The sequence below is a fragment of the Pollicipes pollicipes genome, unplaced genomic scaffold (genome assembly GCF_011947565.3).
Source record: "Pollicipes pollicipes isolate AB1234 unplaced genomic scaffold, Ppol_2.1 Scaffold_6686;HRSCAF=7923_pilon_pilon_pilon, whole genome shotgun sequence".
Taxonomy (NCBI): domain Eukaryota; kingdom Metazoa; phylum Arthropoda; class Thecostraca; order Pollicipedomorpha; family Pollicipedidae; genus Pollicipes; species Pollicipes pollicipes.
In genome coordinates, this window is record NW_023596921.1 from 31,623,374 (window position 1) to 31,634,692 (window position 11,319).

General features: G+C 46.9%; 1 long non-coding RNA gene across 1 annotated transcript; it reads left to right on the plus strand.

Annotated features, from left to right (window-relative positions):
• Positions 1-9,326: 9,326 nt before the first annotated feature.
• Positions 9,327-10,917, plus strand: LOC119107171 (uncharacterized). Its single transcript, XR_005095215.1, has 3 exons — positions 9,327-9,407; positions 10,165-10,248; positions 10,808-10,917. It is a non-coding gene; the product is annotated as an uncharacterized LOC119107171 (long non-coding RNA).
• Positions 10,918-11,319: the final 402 nt, after the last annotated feature.

The window sequence follows — 11,319 nt, forward strand, 5'->3', positions numbered from 1 at the left end:
GAAACCCGATGATGGCATTTGGATGCAATGGTGCTTCGACGGCAGTGGTCATTTTACACCCAGGAGTTAAACCCAACGTTTGTCGTCAGGTCTATGCCAATAGACGGTAAGTTGTGTGAAATATTTTTGTTTTTCGGTCATGTACCCATTAGACGTTTTACCCTAGAAGATCGCAATGTTTTATAACTTGGCTCCATTGCACCGCACTTATTATTCACCTGAGTTGATAGCAAATGAAGAATAAGTAAGATGACAAGACAAACGATAATTTTGGAATACAATTTACCGGCAGTATCGACAGCCCTGCGCACAGTTCGTTGAGTGTGTCCTAGTTTTAGTTAATTTCAGATCCAGTAGCAATAAGGGCATTTTTGTAAAAAGATAGTCTTTGTAAATGCATCGCATGTTTCAGGACAGGAGGACTAATTTTCGTGAAGCAAACCGTTCGAAAGGTCGTTGATAGAATTTGGTTTACTCTGATGTGGGGTCTGTCGCATTGGAGACACAAACGCATAGGACCCATGAACGCATTGGGATATCCTATCTTGTAAAGACGATCAAATGTCCCATCCAAATATCCTATCCCACCATAATTTCATGACATTAGCAATGAGGTGCGGAGGTGCACTAATGCCTGGCGTCTGCTCACAAACTTATGCGCAAAACTGACGGAATGTTGGATAGTTTAAGACCTGCCAACGTCCAGGAAACTTTACTAGACGAGTAAAATGTAATTGTAACCAGCTACATTTTTGGTGTCTGTGACGAAATATCCGAAATAACATTTCGGGTGAATGTCGGTCATAATAAGCCGACCCAAGCGCCTATGCAGTTTCATGGCCCAATATGTTTCAGGTTAGGCCACGAAATTCTGTATTTGAGGTCTTATTGCGAAAATGTTGCCATCGGCGGCTTCCCGGGTCTATTACTGACGCACCCAATGGTTGGACTGTGTTGCGGATCGGTAATGAATTGTAGATGGTGCGCACACCTACATCGTACAGCTGATTTCACACACCCACCTGCTCGGGTTGCCAACATCTCACATCGACCGCTAAGAATGTCTGAAAGTGATAGGTACATGATTTTTGCATGACTCGCCCCATTTCGGACCCGGGATCTTCAATCTTTCCATTTTTTGGAAGTTACGTTTCTCATGTTATTTCGATGGGAAGGCGAAAAAGTGGTTCATTTTCAGAAATACACCACCTGATCAAAGCACCTACACTGAAGTGCCTCAAAGTATTGCAGTAAAACTTTGGAAAGAATCATGCCTCTATTGGGTGGGGATTTATGGTGATATTGCTATTGGTTGCAAACGTACTAACCTGCCCAAAGCATGACTAGCTGGGATGGCTGGACCGGGCTGCTGAAGCGCGAAATTAAGTCCTAGATTTGGTTAAGGCAAGTTTACGATAGGACTCGCTTGGCTTAAGACACCGCTCGTAACCATGGAAATATGTGTTTTTGTTACGGTTTGAGCCGAAGTCAAGAGTGTGTACAGCTTTATATATCAAACACCCAGCGCTAAGGATTTCCCGATAAGAGAGAGAGAGAGAGAGAGAGAGAGAGAGAGAGAGAGAGAGAGAGAGAGAGAGAGATATATATATATATATATATATATATATATATATATATATATATATATATATATTATCTATACGCATTCATGAGCAAAAAAATGTATTCAAATGATGAGAGCAATTTCTCACAAGCCTAAGTGCTGCACCCAATGTAAGTTACAACAACAAACAACAGAACCTGTAGCACTGTAAGGTTTTCAGTACTCGAGTGCCATCTGGCCCATCATTGGCACTTAAACACAATCTATACTACTGGCACAATTGGCACAATCTTCACTCTACATCATCTATACTATGCATTACCGTGGCACTTTGGCACGCACTTGGCAAAATCTAAATCATTTGCTTTGGATGCGTCTGCCTGTTTGTTTGTCGTCTGTCTGCTGCGTATTGAGATGTGCCCTGCCTGGGCCGAACGGCGGGTTGCTGAACGGTGAAATTTGGACGCGACGCGGGGACGCATGAGGCGTTTTCCACGGGTAGCTCGTGAGTCGCTGAAGTTGGGGGTTCGGGCCTGGCGTGTCCCGTAAGGGTCATTGTAGATCGGGTGCTTTTGCAAGGGTGGCCTGAAAACATGACCCACGACAAAGCCTATGAGAAGTCGTTTTGAAACCGTAGTCACATCTCGGTGATCACGAGCCGGAGCGACAAGAAATTAGCATCTCTTGGTGGATAACTGAATGGGAAATTGTCTGATATGCCAGATGCCGGATATGCGGTTTCCAGCTTTCACGTGTTACATACGCAGGAACGGCCAAGATGAGCTTGCCCGGTTTTTTATTGGTTTTCCTAATTTATACCATATTTCGATAGCCAGAGCGGGTGGAGGGGCGAGCGGGTAAGTCCAGTTTCAAAATATCGATAAACGTGTGATTAATGCCGCCAACACGAGTTTTTGCCATGCACGGTTGCTCCAATGATCGTCGGGCAAGCCGGCAATGTCGACATTTCAAAAATGATGTGGAACTACAGTCAGGGTTGTGGCGAAATGTATATCACCACATGCACCGATTCATTGCCTGCGCTTGCCATCCACTCATTCGTCGTTCTGTGCACCGCCTCGTCTAGACATCACATCTTCCTAAATGGTTGTAATTCCATATTTCTGCGTCGCCAAAAAGCCCTCGGCTGGTAGCTTAGTCACCGCCGCCGAGTATGCTAAGTAAAACGACAAAACGCGCATGCGTGTTATGCTAAGCAAAACGCTAGTATCCGATAGCCGTCATTCATCTTAAGTCCATTCATTCATTACGGCGAGCTACGGCGAGCCAAGGTACAGATCCAATGCATTTTCTGAACTCATCACCTTGAGAAATGTAGAGAAAGCAAGTGTTTTGAGCGGAGATTAATTTGCAAGGATGCAGTGAAAAGACTCATGAAATGTAGTTATTGCAAAGTGAACCCCGCTGCCATGGCAACTCAGCACGCCCAGTGCTTCGCGGAGGGTGGATTTTAGGTCCACTTCAGCGTGCAACAGCTCATAAACATGGCAGCAGCACCGGCAAGTGACAGGAGCGAAATTAGGGCGACTTGGCATTTTCAGTGGTAGGAAGTACGGCTTTTTCGAAGTTTTGGAATGCATAACAACACTCAAACCGCAGTGTCAATGTGTAGCGCAAGATTTGAAAGATGAACAATCGCCGATTCTGTTTTAGCAAAGGGACCTTGGGCTTATTAGGTCTTGAGCATTGCGCTCAGATGGTGTTCATGGATCTTGTTTGTTACGGTTATGTTGTGTCTCTCTGGTACGACGCGCGACTACCGAGTAAGATATCAGTAAGCGTCATGACAGCGTCAGTCTTAGATTCGAATTTATGGTGCCTCCATCGGTTTACCATGGCTTCTTGAAGAATTTGGCACAAAGTTCTTCCGGCATTCCCGACCAGGCAATTCACCTCTCAGGAAGCGAACCTCCATGTAGGTCTGCACGAAAAGCTGGCTTGGGTCCCCGTGACCCACCCATGTCCCTGTTCGTCAACACGTCACACCTGGTCCCCGCCAGGCATCCTGTCAGGCAGCCGTCAAATCGTCCAGGAAATCGCATGAATGATGTTGCATGCATCCAGAAATAATGCAAAGACAAGGCGTCCATATAACGCCCCAGGTAATGTTGTACGCTTTCAATCAGCTCCATTGCTTGGCAAAACAAGCCCGCATGTACTTGTATTCATCTATTTGGGGCACCAGTTTATTGAAAGCTCGGTTTGAAACCCCGTTACACAAGCTCGCACTGGTGCAATGTCAGAGGGTGCCTATTTGACAGATGACTATCTATAGTACGCAATTTCATACAAGTCGCCTTGCATCAATTTTTCACGTTCCGTTTGCGGATCCAGTGTCATGAAATCAATTTATGAAGTATTACACAATATTAGTAAAATATTATATATATATACATAAAATATTATATATATATATATATATATATATACACAAGTAAAATATTATCACAATATATTACAAGTGAAGCAAATGTGAAGTGTCACATTCGTGCACGATGGTGGAACAGGCACGCCTGTGGAGCAAATACATGGGACTATTTTGATAGCCCTAATGGCAAGCCAGGACCGGCGTTCCGCATCTGTTTGTCCAGTTTGTTATACACGTCCGGTGTGGTAAGGAAAAAATAGTCACTGTCTAGTAGTGCTAGCGTGAAAACGGATGCAGCTGTACAGAATGTTAGGGACGGTGCGTGTACTGTCTGGCACGACAGATCTTGTGTGGTCGAGAAGAGGACACCGGCCGGTATGGAATGACCAGAGGTAGAAAAAGTTGCCTACTTGGCAACACCAGTTGGGCCATTCTGGCACGCTGCAAAAGGTCAAGGGAGACACGCAGCGTGGTATTAAAAAAACTCTCGTTCATGCGGTCATGGCCGAGACTTCAAACCCTTGGTTAGCGAGGGGACGGCGCGACCACCTGGCGCATTCCACCGCCCGTGCCTTCCTCGTGTGTCCCCCCTTCTCCCTGCAGAAACAGTCCGACGGTCCGGCCCCCGTGCACATTCCACAGGCCCCGCCCCGTTCCCCCTCTGTCCCCTCCCATCGGCAGAGCGAAGACTGTATATGAACAGATGATTGGAGGAGAAAGGATCGGAAACTCTCGGCCAGAGCAGGAGCAGGGGGTTGCAGGGGGCTTAAATACGGAATGGTCGACTTTCAATGGTGTTTGACCGGATCCCGTCAGAATTCTACGCATTATTTCTGTGGTGACAGTAATGTAACTTTATGACGCATTTTGACGTTAATTTAAAACAAACGCTCTTTGGAGGGAGAAAGGCCCATCAAAGTTTTAAAAAGCCGGAAGTGTGTAAAAAATAAAAATATCCACCTATTTGTGTCGCAATGCTACATGCAACTGGATGAAAAGGCGTAAAATATGGCAGTTGGCGCAAGTATAGTGTCTCCCGCGACCCTTAGCTGTTGTTTACAATGTGCTGAACTTTGACCAGGCGTGCGCGTGCGCCGTTACGCGGCGAACATTGCCGGGGAATGGCAGCTTTTGGAGGGGACGTCGGACTGGAAGATAGATGATCCCGTCCACCCGCCCATCACGCTCGTGGCAGACATATTAGTGGAAGTGTCGTAGAAGAGAGAGAGAAAGAGAGAGAGAGAGAGAGAGAGAGAGAGAGAGAGAGAGAGAGAGAGAGAGATATATATATATATATATATATATATATATATATATATATATATATATATATATATATATATATATAAGCTTAATAGACACATCGTCAACAATCATGGCTTCAAGTATGTTTTGTTGAAAAATAGCGGCTTCGGTATGGAAAGAATATGGCAAGCACGGACGTCGCAGAATGGTGGGCAACCATTTATCGGGAGGATAGGTTTGGTTCACATCAACATTGTGTTCGTTTTCCTGTTGTTTATAATGGGAGTCAGAAATGTCTATTAGTGGTGTCTGTGCTAATGTGACTGTGCGCAGTAGGTAATTGAACTATATAAATGTTCATAATTTAATCTTATGAGCCTGTTTCCTCGAACTGGCTGAGGAGAGTGACTGTGAGCCCGGAAAGGGCTGTTGAGAGGCAGCCAAGCACATTTTTCGACCTCTAGGAATGACGTGACCTTCATCGACACGGAGAAACACTGAGAAATACAGCAGACCGGGTGTGCCACACGTGGCCCCGGTCTTGAGTCCCATCACCAAGCAAGCGTGAAACAATATGCCCCCCCCCCCCTTTATAGATATCTTGTCGCAAAAATTACGTCTATGAGTGAAAGGAACTTCTAACGCGCAACCGGTGGTCTGGTCGCAAGGTTTTAGCCTATATACCAAATACCAAAATCGTGGGTTCGGACCTCAAAACTGTCAGCAGCTTCCGAACCCGTGACAACATGGTCTTCTGCCAGAGATTCTAAAATTTTCTCAGAACCGTTCGACGGCCGGGGAATTGGTCGGCCCAGACGTTGTTCATGCACGAACATTAAGCACTGCTCCATCCATGATACCGCAGCGTGGTTAAAGGCAATGTTCCACATTTGAACATATTGAAGCAAGCATCAGAGATGCTATAATAAGCTAAATTACGACCATTGGCATACTTCTAAGCGGAAACGACTGTTCTAGAGAACGCATTTGCTCCGTTTAGTAAATAAAAGGTAAAAGAGTTTAGATAAAAATCCCCAATACGCCATTGTTTGATTACGTCATCGTGTGTTGCACAACGTCGATTGAGAGCCAACTGAGGGCCGTTATATCTGAAAATCGCGCTCAAGAACGCCAGAAATGAACGATTCGACAATTGTATTTTTCTTGGCCTTGATCGTCGCATGGATAATGAAATGGCAGGATTTGAATGACGTTCTCATGATGTCATGTACGCCTGGGTGACCTTGAAATAGTCTCCCCGAAATATTCTGCACATTTCCATAGGTCAGGAGCGTGTGGGTCAGAAAATACAGTGGTTTAGGTCTTCAGAAGGGCACTACTTGGAACTGCACCGAATGATTTCAAGATGACTATTTCAGTTCAAAACTCGATACAAATATGGAACACTCCCTTCACATGCCAGGAAGCTTTGAAATGAAGGCACCAAGAGTACCTTCATCCCCTTACCTATTTGTTGACGAATTGTCTTTGCTACGTTTTCAAAACACACTGGGCTGCTGTCCTTCCATGCTAGCGACCTTATACAACGCGTGTCTGGCAGATAGCCAATGGCGGAGCGTAACTCCGCCCACCTAGGCACGTCGCCCTGTGATTGGCTGGTAGTCTTGGGAGAGGAGCTGCAGACCAGTTCTCGGGCGGTTGATACCGGACCGGATGACAGACAAGAGCAATCGATGATGGCTTGTGAGCGCTGGATCATTGCGGCGCTGAACTAATTAAACTCCCGTTTAACGCGATATGTGTGAGAGGAGGAGAGGAGGGTCTCGTATGTCTAGACGTGAGAGGGGAGAGAAAGGTAGCTTGATGAATAGTTGCAGTTTCTTGAAGATTTGAAGAGTTATTGGCGCCTTTGTTGGTGAAAGAAGCTGAGGTGGAGGGTGAGAAATAGGGAGAGATATATAGAGAGAGAAGGGATGAAAGGCAAAATGGAGAGAAAGAGAGAGAGGCTCTCTCTCTCTCTCTCTCTCTCTCCTCTCTCTCTCTCTCTCTCTCTCTCTCTCTCTCTCTCTCTCTCTCTCTCTCTCTCTATCTCTCTCTCTCTCTCTCTCTCTCTCTCTCTCTCTCTCCTCTCTCTCTCTCTCATCTCTCTCTCTTCTCCTGTCTTCACTCTAGCACCCCACCCTTCGCAAATCTAGCTACCATTCGGCAAATGACTGTGCAGGTTAGTGCAAGCCTCAAAGTTTTTTTCTGCATTAAGCGGTTTGCATACATATCAGCCTTCGCTTTTATTCCTCGAACGTCAAAGTTATACAATAATATCCCAGCAGGCATGGAAGGGAATGTTCGACATCTGCATGAGGTTACTGTATGAGGTTAACTGAAATAGCCATCTTTAAGATCATTTGGTACAGTTCACAGCCCATCGACATCGACTAGTCGGCTATCCACCGGAAACTGGCTAGCCGCAACCAGCCTTGGGATGAGATGTCGTTTTGGATTTTTGGTGTTATTAAGCGGTCAAATTTAACACATTTTGTTATATTTCCTCTGAAATATATACTTTCAAAATAATATGATCCACCATGATCTGCAGGAAGTAAACGCACTCCATGTCTGTGCATAAGTACCACGATTTCTAGAGCTGCGCACAGAGAGATGGCTTTCCGTGTACAACATAGCATGCATGATAGTCTTAACATTAAGTGACACAAATCCACGGATACTTTTGGAGGTGCCCTAAACTCCACGGGGGAGGGGGGGGGGAGGGAGGGGCACAATGATGCGTGGTCAGCCATTGACGACATCCTAGATCCTCCACTGACTGCGCTGGCTAAAGTAATGCGCACAGACAGACAGAGTGGCAGACAGACGTACGGTCGCAATTTAGTGAACTAGATTCTACCAATGTTATCTGCAAAAATGTCAGCCAGCATGCCAGTCTGCGAAACTCCAATATTACTGTGTATTTTACCTCGAGGAAACCGTGAGTTCCACAGATCTTGTCCGTGTACAGCAGGTCACACAAAACAGCATATTATGTGCTTAAACTTGTTATTGTCGTTACCATCCTCGATTGAAGCCATTCCAGTGCGATGCCGTAAAGCCCTAACAGGGACTGTGCGTAACAGAACATAATTCAGACATGCTGGTTGTTTAGTTTCAACCGTGTAGCTGCTTGTGTGCGACGTGGGAGAAAACGACACGTGGCGTTGAGTTATTTTGTTATTGGCTTCACTTTGTCGGATGGATTGATATTATGAGGGATTACGTTCACAGTATGACATCTCACTGCCGTCATGAATCCGCGAACTTCTGTCATGCGAGGCACACAGCACTGCTGCGCCATGCTGATCCCCATGGCAGCGGAGACTGCAGAAATATTCGAATACGTTGCACAACGCAATGAAAGCAAGACAGCATAATCAAACACGTGCTGGGTTATTTCTCAGTGTTTAAAAAAGTGTGACAATATTTATTGCGCGTTGTGCGACTCCGTCCAATAAGCGTACCTTTAACTCGTGCCCTTAATTGTTCCTGGCACGAGGAAAGTAAATATCTGGAAATAATGCGCGATACGGTTGGCGTTTGAATTCTGCGAGGCATTACGGGGTGTGAATTTTTCTCTTTTTTGCGCAGTCAAGCCACTGAGAAAAAGAGATTACATGCCTAAGTAAATGATGAACTGGGACAATCATTTGGACCAACTGTCTTCAAAGTGCATGATATCTAGCCAAATTTATGTCAGTCAAAAACAAACTATATTGTAGCAACTTACTACCCTTTGGAAGCACAAAAATTGTCTAAAATCCTGCAACGGTGGCGGCGGCTGGGCACCGACATTAGAAGGCGCCAGAAACCTGGCACCCCGCAAATAAGCGCACAGCTTCGCACATGGGAAACCATAAAAACAAAGCTGACGTTAAGCCTTAAGGGAGTGTGCTTCGACCGACCTAGTGCTTCCGCCGAGCACCCCCACTTGTCTTCCCTTCTACAAGCCGTTCCTCACATCTAGCCTGCCATCGGCGCTGGCGAGCGAGCCTGCTCGGCCTCCGGCGGCACCGCACCATGGATGGCGTGCTCGCCTGGCAACCGCGGTCAACAGCGATCCACCGGCGCGCCGCCGCCGCCGCCGCCGCCGTCGCCGCCACTGCCGCCCGGGTCCCCACCCCGACATGACGCTCGGCGGGACGCTGCTGTCGACGGCCGGCCGGGGCTGGCTTCCGCTTGTCTCCGCTCTGCTGCTTGTCGGTAGGTGGCGCTGGCGAGCGCTCGGTCCGCCAGCAGTTGGAGGCTGGGAGTGAGAGGAAAGGTCCTGAAAGATGGAAACAGAGCTCTCACGTGGAGTGGTCCTAACCTTGCACGAAATTCGCCGCAATGGCCTTCCAGTGATGTTAGAGAACCGGTCGTAATTCGTGTCTTATCAAGTACAGTGGGCCCCGACCAAAAAAAAAAAAACAGCTGGAGACCTGTAACGCCCAGGGATACTGGTGTATGATCACTAGTGGTGTCAGAACATGTGTGGTATACTGGGGAGTGCCACATCCGTGGGACATCTCTGTGTCGTCACATAAGCGTGGAATGGGGCCAATGCTGGCAGGCTTAGCAGATTGTCGAGTCAATAGTTCGGTTCTTGGCTTCGATGAGCAATGAGACAACGGGGTTGTTCAAAATAGTGTTAAGGAATGGGTTAGGCAACGTTTTACCATACTCCATAGACTTCCCTCTCAGCCCAGTGTTAAAACGCTTGACTCTTATTTAGAATGTCCTGGCTAAGTCCTAGCATTTCCAAGGAGAACAGTCGGGTTGTTCGCATTTGCGGCTGAAAGCCGTACACCATCCATTTCTTCTCAGCTCAATAGCTCTTGCCCCCGTCCGGGGAATTAAATGGTGAAATGTGGTGTGCGTGCTAACGCGTCAGACGTTGAGGATAGTCTGAACAGAACGCCATACGTGATGCCAATGCCTTGCATCAATCCTTCCGTAAATCCATGCTGGTCTCGTGCAGTGGGACTCGATGCGGCCTTCGTGCGGAGGATAAACCCAGGATACGTCGGAAGAAATGGTGGAGAAATCCAGATCGAGGGGTCAGGTAAGGATTCTCGTGGTCAACGCGCGGCATGTTAAGTATTTACGTAGAGACAAAGCGAAAGTTGATCGAAAGCGCATGTAGTTTAAAAAACACACAGACGGCTTCTCGGCCTTTGGCATGCTCACCTTCGAGGAAAGATCGGAATGGTTTTACAAAACGACGGCATTATTTCTTACTTGTTATGTTCATTCAGTAAGCATCAATGTGATAAATCAAGCATTTCAGTGTGTAGCCCAACAAAGCGGGTGAGAATACTTCGGGGAAGCGGCATAGATATGTGTCGTAGCTTGATGATGCTATAATTTCCACAATAACTCTGAAACTTGAATATAAACGTGATGGCGGCACAACATATTTCCAAGTTGTCCAGTTCATTACAGACTAACATGTTGGAACTACCGGAGCAAACCCAGCGCGTTAAGATCAGCCATGCGACGCGTTTAGCAGTTGCGATTAAGACCGTGGAAGTGCCTATTTCGCCCGCCGGCCGCACGTCAACCGTGCGGCTGGGTCAGAGCAGCACACTAGGGTCGGCGCGTCAAAACGCTGATGCCGGCAGGCTTCGCGGAGGACCAGTACTCCCAGTTCCAGCCCGAGTTGGGAAACTCCGTGACCTTCGTCAACGACTGGGACACGGTGCCCTGCAAGGTGAACGTCTACAAGACCAGCGCCACCAGAATCATCTGTACTGTCGGGTGAGTGCTGGACGTTGATTCCTTACGTCTCCGTCTTTATTTACGTAGAACCACCGATTTTTGTCTCCAAGTTCCATACCGACTGACATTGGCGTTGCCTTGGCGATTATGTGAAAAGCTATAGGGATTGTTACACATATTACGGGATTTTGAACTAAGCTAGACATTTTGCAGTATTCGGTGCAGTTCACAGCCCTGCTCTTCTTAAGATCTAAGCCTTCTAGTTTCTCAGCTACAAGCCCGCGAAGACGTTCAGACCATTTCGGGAAGACTATTTCAACGTCACTCAGGCATCCACGTCGCCATAATAACGTCATTCAAATCCCACCATTCCGTCGGCCACGCGTCGATCGAGGCCAATAAAGAGATCATTGTC